This window comes from Chiloscyllium punctatum, chromosome 28 (assembly GCF_047496795.1).
Source record: "Chiloscyllium punctatum isolate Juve2018m chromosome 28, sChiPun1.3, whole genome shotgun sequence".
Taxonomy (NCBI): domain Eukaryota; kingdom Metazoa; phylum Chordata; class Chondrichthyes; order Orectolobiformes; family Hemiscylliidae; genus Chiloscyllium; species Chiloscyllium punctatum.
The window spans coordinates 64855686-64863317 of NC_092766.1; positions in this window are offsets into that span (position 1 = coordinate 64855686).

The following is a 7632-nucleotide window of genomic DNA, read 5'->3' on the forward strand; positions in this document are numbered from 1 at the left end:
TGTTTGGACTTCACTCATTCTGCACTTCACCTCACTTTATCTGCTCGCTGTCCAACCACTGATTGACTGCTTTCCATTTCAGGGCTATATACAGTGCTGCCCGCCTGAGCAAGTACAATTCCAAATATTCCACGAATCATGGAATGGAAAAAAAAATGAACACACCAATGCCATCCTTATGAAGGGCTTATGCCCAAAGCTTTCTCTCTCCTGCTCCTCGGATGCTGCTTGACTCGCTGTGCTTTACCAGCACCACACTTTTCGACCCTGATCTCCAGCATCTGCAGTCCTTACTTTCTCCATTACTGAGGGCTGATCCCGCTGCACACTGAGCAGGGAATTAATCAGCAGGAATGCATTGTATTTGAAGCTGACTGTTCAGTTCTGGAACGTTGTATTTGATTAAGACGTTATTTAAAAATAAATTGCAAATCACCGATTATTCATTCAGTCCCAGAGTTACATTTTTAGTTCATGGAAAGGCAACTTGATAACAAAAACTAAATGGCTGAAGTACTCCGAGGTACGGAGTATTCCAAGTGCTATATTCCAGGCTGGATGTCCTTTACCATGATGCTGGGAATATTATCAGATCTTCAGATTTGATAAGAGAACAAGGTGACATGGGGAAGTGGATATTTTTGCCATCACGTAGATGCGTTTGAGAGAGGTCAGAGCTGACAACTCGATATTCTGTGGTACAAGAACTACAGGCAGCAGAGGAGAGGGGTAAAAGACAAGGTGGTGTTGCCTTATTAATTATGGAGTCAAAGACTGCAGTAAAGACGGATGATATCTTGGAAGGGCATTCAAATGACGGTTTGTGGGTTGGAATTAGGTTCAAATCAATGACAGACACACTGCTGGGGATATATTATAGACCGCCAGATAAAAGGAAATACAGGAGCAGGTACATAACCAATTCACTGAGGTGTGTAAATGCGATAATAGGATCATTATTTTCAGGCATTTCAATTACAAATATTGATTAGGGCAGTGATAATTATTTTAAGAGGGCAAAAATGTCTTGACATTTATTCCAGAGAGCTCCTTATATAAACATGTAGCAGATACAACAATGGGTGGGGCTGTGCCGAGCCTCACTGTGGAACGAAGCCAGTTCGGTGTTGCAGGCAGGATTGGGAGAGCATTGCAGGACCAGTTGATCGTGACTCAAGCATTTTTAGCTTATTAAGGAAAAGACCAAAAGAAAAAAGGTTTGAAAAATAAAGTTAATTTGGATAATAGAGGCAGATCTTTTCAAAAGAAAGACAGGATCTGGCCACCGTACAGGTACTTCTGGGTGAAACTGTAGCAGAACAGCGAGGGGGTGGTGGGGATCACATGCTCAAAATGGAATTGATGTGGGTGGCACCACAACATGTTACAACAAGGATGGAAATTAGAAAAACAAGCCCAGAGAGTATGGCATGTCTACAAATATTCAGAACAGAATTGAAAATGAAAGAGAAGCTTAAAGCACGCATAAAGTGAGCAGGTCAATGGAGGTCCCAGAAGAGTAGAGAACGTGTAGAGCTAAACTCAAGAAAGTAAGTAGAACAGCAAAAAGCGGGGTGATAAAAACTTTAATGGGCAATATCATCAAGAATTCAAAGACATTTTATCGGTTCATTAAGGGGAAGAGGGTAACAAGAGAAAGAATAGGGAGTATTAGGGACCGAGGAGGCAACCTGTGCATAGAGCCTGAGAATGTCAAACACGGACTGCATATTGGTCTTCACTTTGGAGGAGCAGTTCCTGGACAGAAGTTGAGGAATAATTGGAAGTTGATGCAGGATAAAAAGTGGGCAAATCTCTCAATCTGGATGAACTGTATCTTAGACTGATGTGGAAGATGAGGGAGGAGATTCCAGGCTGTTAAATTTTGTGTTGTATTTTGTTTCGCCTCTGGCGACAGAGGTGGTGTGATCGAACAGAACAACATCTAATGTAGGTTCAACTTCCACACAGAGTGCTAGAAAAAAAGCCATGGGATTAAAGACCACTAAGTCTCACATCAGTGGGAGGGAAACAATTGTAGAAAATTGTGAAGGCTGTTGAGAAATGATCACTAAATATCTTCGAGGTTGAGATCCACAGATTTTTAAACAAGGGTTACAGGGAAAACGCAGGAAAATGGAATGGAATGTTATCAGAATAAATGTACCCGAATTGAAAGTAAAAGCAGAGTCAGAGAGCGGATGGACATCCTGTCGCTCGTACATCGAATGGCAAACCTTTTTTCAATAGACTGTATTCACTGGAACATCAACATCTCTCCCTCCGGAGTGAGACCCAGTTTGGAATGCAATCAATAGTTACAAGGAATTCATAAATGTAGTACTAGTAGACCGAAAAGACCGGAGGACTGCGACAATGCGGATTGGCTGTTAGGGTGAATATTTGCATCAGTGCAGTCACCACTACGATGAAGAAGACCTCAGCAAGAAACCCCCCCCCCTCCAAATCCAAGCATGGGAATGGTGTTTAGCAGTGCTTAAGGTCCAAACAATACATTACTGTAGTTTCTCCATCCTTCACTAACCAAACCTAAATGTGGAGTGGTCTATTAACGTACTGTGAGTGGCAGAATAGGTTGTAATGCTTTGGTTCCAGAGACATTGGTGAGTAGCGGTTCAGCAAAAGGTAACGGTAAGCTCAGGTCAACTCTTTTTTAACGCTAGTCTGACAACAATGGAGATGGCAGTAAGGGCAGTAGCCTGTTCCTCCTGCGGTTTGTGGGAGCTCAGGGAGATTTCCACGTCCCTGATGACTACACGTGTGGGCAGTGCACCCTGCTGCAGCTCCTGGTAGACCGTGTTCAGGAGCACACTGGATCATCCGAGATACGGAACACTTCATAGATAAAAGCTTTAGTGAGGTGATCACACCCAAGTCGCTCAGTTAGCCATGTTTCTGTAAGGACTATAATATTCCAGTCACATGTAAAGATCCACGCCCTGAGTTCATCTGCCTTATCTGATAGCCCAGTTCCATTTAATAAAAAGCAATTTAATCCAACAGGCTTTCCTTGCTTCCTGTCGTTTTCCAAGCAGAGAGTAGCTGGACGACCCCAGGATTGGTGAAGGGAGTAGGCAGAATGTGCAGGAATCCCCTGTGGCTATTCCTCTCGAAACCAAGTATACCATTCTGGATACTGGTTTTGTGTATGTTGGGAGATGGGAGATGGGTGATAGGTGTCGGGGAAAGCAGCAATAGCCAAGATGGTTGCACTGGATCTGGGGAGCAGCAGGAAAAGTTAAAGGTAAACAGGGTCTTAGAGATAGGAGATTTGATTGTCAGGGGGGACAGATCGGAGATTCTGTGGCCTCAAACGGGAAACTAGGATGGTGTGTTGCCTCTCAGGTGTCAGGGCCCAGGATGTTTCTGAGTGGCTGCAGAAAGTTCTCAAGGGGGCGGGTGAGCAGCCAGCAGTCATTGTGCACAATGGTACAAATGATACGGTTAGATATAGGAATGCGTTTCTACAATGATTAACTGAGAACTAGGAGAAAAGTTAAAAACCAGGACCGTGATAGTGATGATCTCCAGATTACTTCCAGTGTCATGAGCTACTGAAGGTAAGAATAGGAGGATATGAAGATACATATATGACTAAAGAATTGGTGCAGTGGGAGGGATTCATATTTTTAGACCATTGGGAGCATTTCTGTGACAGAGTTGACCTGTTCAGGAGGGACTGGTGGCACATCCACTGGAGGGGGATCAATATCTTCACAGCCAGTTTTGCTAGTGCAACAGGGGAGTGTTTAAACAAGATTGGCAGGAGTTGGTCTTCTCAAGAGCAGGGAAGCAAGTGAGAGGCTGGATGGAGATACTGTAATCAAACATAGTACATTGAGGAGCCATATCAGGCTGGACCACGATAGGGAACAAGAAATGCCCATGGATTAAATTGTGTTTATTTCAGAGCAAAAGGGCTGACAGTTAAGGCCGATGAATTCAGGTTGTGGAGAGGTTATCGGCGCTCGATAGACTAGCTATTACAGAAACATGGCTGAGGGATGGATAGGACTGACAGCTTAATGTACCAGGGCTAAATGCATTAGGAGGGACAGAGATTGTGGAACGGGAGGAGGGGAGTTGCATTTCTGAATAAAGCGTGTATCGCAGCAGTGATCAGAGATAAAATAACTGATGGATCATCCAATGAGGCTTTGTGGGTGGAACTAAAAGTAAGAAGGGATATTGACATTATTGGGGTTGTACGATAGGCCCCCAAATTGTAAACAGAAATTGCAGGAACAAAAATATGTAGAGAGATTGCGGAGACTTTCAGGAACATTTGGGTTGTCATAATAGGGGCTTTAATATTTTTTATAACACAGACTGGAACTGCCAGAGCATTAAGGGATTCGATAGGATGGAATCAATTAAGTGCGTCAGGAAAGTTACCCCAAGCAGAATGTAGAGGGTCCTAATCGGGAAGGAGTCAAATTTGTCCTACTCCTAAGAAATAGGTCAGGACAGGTGAGTGAGGTGACAGTGGATGTGCACTTTGGGACCCGTGACCATAGATCTATTAATTTTAAAACAGTTATAGAGAGGGAAGAAATTAGTCCACAGATTCAAGTTCTAAATCGGGGCAAGGTTAATTTTGATGGACTCAGATAGGAGTTTGCAGGGGTTGGTTGGAGTGGTCTGTTTGCAAGCAAAGGGACCTCCAGCAAGTGGGGGCGTAAGATCTATATTTTCCTGTGAGTGTGAATGGAAAGTTGACAGGAATGAGGTACCCTGAATTACAAGAGACGTTTAGGATTTTACCAAAAGAAATGTGGAGGCGTGGCTCAGGTAGAGGCAGCTGGGATCAAGCGAATCCCTGAAGGTGTACAGGGGATACAGGTGTTTACTGAAGAAGGAAATCAGAAGGGAGAAAAGGGAGTATGAGATAACTTTGCCTGAGAATGTCAGGGTGAATCCAAAGAGATGCTTTAAGTATATTAAAGGAAAAGCAGTAACTAGAGAGAGAATAGGACCCCTCAAAGACCCAAAATGGATATGTTTGTGTGGAACCATAAGAGATGAGCGATGTCCTCAACAAATATTTCTCCTCTATGTTTACCGTGGAGAAAGACATGAGTACTTGGGAAATTGGGGAAATTATTGGTGATTACTTAGGGACAGTCCATATCACAGTAGAGGAGGTATTGGATCTACTAGAATGTTTGAGGTTGAATAAATCTCATGGTCCTTTCCAGATATAACCAAAAACAGAGCAGGGGCTAGAGAAGAACTTACGTGGGCCCTGGCTGATAATTTTGATCATCAGTTACCACAGGTGAGATCCCAGAAGACTGGAGGAAAGCAAGATGGACTGAAAAATAAAGTCTGGGAAATACAGACCAGTAAGCTTAATACCTGTGGTAGGTAAATGACTTGAGAAGATTCTGAGGGATAAGATGTAAATGCATTGGGAAAACAGGGTTTCATTAGTAATAGTAAGAATGGCTTTGTCAGTGGAAGTTCACGCCTGATGAATTCGTTAAAGTTCTTTGATGACGTGACCAGGAAGGTTGAGAAGGGTGGGCAGGTAGACATCCAAACGTGTGGTGCTGGAAAAGCACAGCAGGTCAGGTAGCATTCGAGGGGCAGGAGAATCGATGTTTTAGGCACGAGTCTATAATCAGGAATGTCCAAGACATCGGATGCTGGCTGACCAGCTGGGCTTTTCCAGTGCCACACTTCTCAATTCTGATCACCAGCATCTGCAGTGATGCCTATCTCCAAGGGTGGTCGATCTGGTGTATATGGATTTCAGTTACTTTCTGTGGCTTCTCAGACTCTGGACCATGATATAAATTTACAGGAAGAGACTAATCAGCCCCTCCAGTCGATAGAACTAGACCCAGTTTAGATCATGCAGCAACGGTATCAGCCAATTCAGCTATTTGAAGTACCACCAGGAAACGGAAGAGGCAATAAAGTGACTGGACGATAGGGTTTATTGTAATAACACCAGGCTATATAGCCAGTCAAGCCTGTCCTTCCCTTCAGTAAGGTCAGGGCTGATCTCTCTTGGCCGCAATTTCTCTTTCATGCCCAATTCTTTGTAGCCCTTAACTCCCTGATGTGTCAAAATTTATTAACACCACACTGCTCCCTCAAACATTCAGAGATGTAGCTGTCTGGGATAGAGAGGCCCCAACAGTCACTACCCTCTGAGAGAAGGAAACAGTCCCCACGCATTTACCTTGGCCTTTGACATGAACAAAAGCTATGAAGTTAAAAATCACATAACACCAGGTTATAGTCCAACAGGTTTAATTGGAAGCACACTAGCCTTCGGAGCATCGCTCCTTCATCAGGTGAATGTGGAGGGCTCAATCGTAACACACAGAATTTATAGCAAAACTTTAGTGTAATGGAAATGAAATTATAACATTGAAAATTTGACAGTCTTTTGAGTCTTTCATCTGTTTGAATACCATGATATTCAACCAGATGAAAGACTCAACAGACAATCAATTTTTCAATGTATAATTTCAGTTACATCACACTGTAAATTTTTGCTTTAAATTCTGTGTGTTAGGATTGAGCCCTCCACATTCATCTGATGAAGGAGCGATGCTCCGAAAGCTAGTGTGCTTCCAATTAAACCTGTTGGACTATAACCTGATGTTGTGTGATTTTTAACTTTGTACACCCCAGTAAAACACGCATCTCCAAATCAAAAGATATGAACACAGCGTCAGAATGACTGGCCCTGACAGGACATGACTGAGCAAGATGTCAAGGAGGCTGAATAAAATTGCACCTAAATGGAATCAGTTGTAAATTCCCAAGCGGTTGGGCCATTTGGAGCACCATGCGGCTGATGGAGATCAATCCTCTCAGTCCCTGGATATCTCTGTGGGCGGTCCTCAGGGTAGCTTCCACAGCACAAACATCTTCAGCTGCTTCAGCAATGTCTTACCCTCCATCATTCGATCAGAAGTGAGGATGCTCAGAAAAGATCGTATAAACCATGAAAACCTGGACAACATTCAAGCTCATGCTGTTACTGTGTAGGCAACATTCATGTAACAGCACTGCTGGACCCTCACCATTTCCACAGGACTAAAAATGAGGAGCTCATTCAACATCTCAAGCTGGTTTCACATAAAATATGAGAATGTCATTCAGCCGATATAAGCTATTGGATAAGTAGAGGCACTGCGCATTCACTCTCTCTTACCTATTACGCAAGAAGAGATTTTTTTTTAAAAACTACAAATGTTGGAATTCAGGAGACGGGAAGAACACATCAGGCCAGGCAGCATCAGGAGAAAAAGTCCACATCTTGGGTATAACCTTTCTTCGAGTCTGGGGGTGGGGGCAAGGGTGTGTACAGATAAAGGGACGAGGTGGGGAAGTAGGAGGATTCGGCGTGTTGTGGTGGGAAACACAGGTAGAGGATACCATCGGGTTGGCCAATGGGAAGAATGAATCCAGTTGACAGTTGGAAGATGAGTTGATCAGAGGAATGGAAAGGGGAGGGGCTAAGCAGGAGGTCTGGGGATTGGAAGGGAAGTTACTAGAAATTGGAAAACTCAGTGTTGAGACCCCTGGCTGTAGGCTACACAGGTGAAATATGAAGCGTTGTTCCTCCAATTTGTGCTTTGGTTCTTTGTG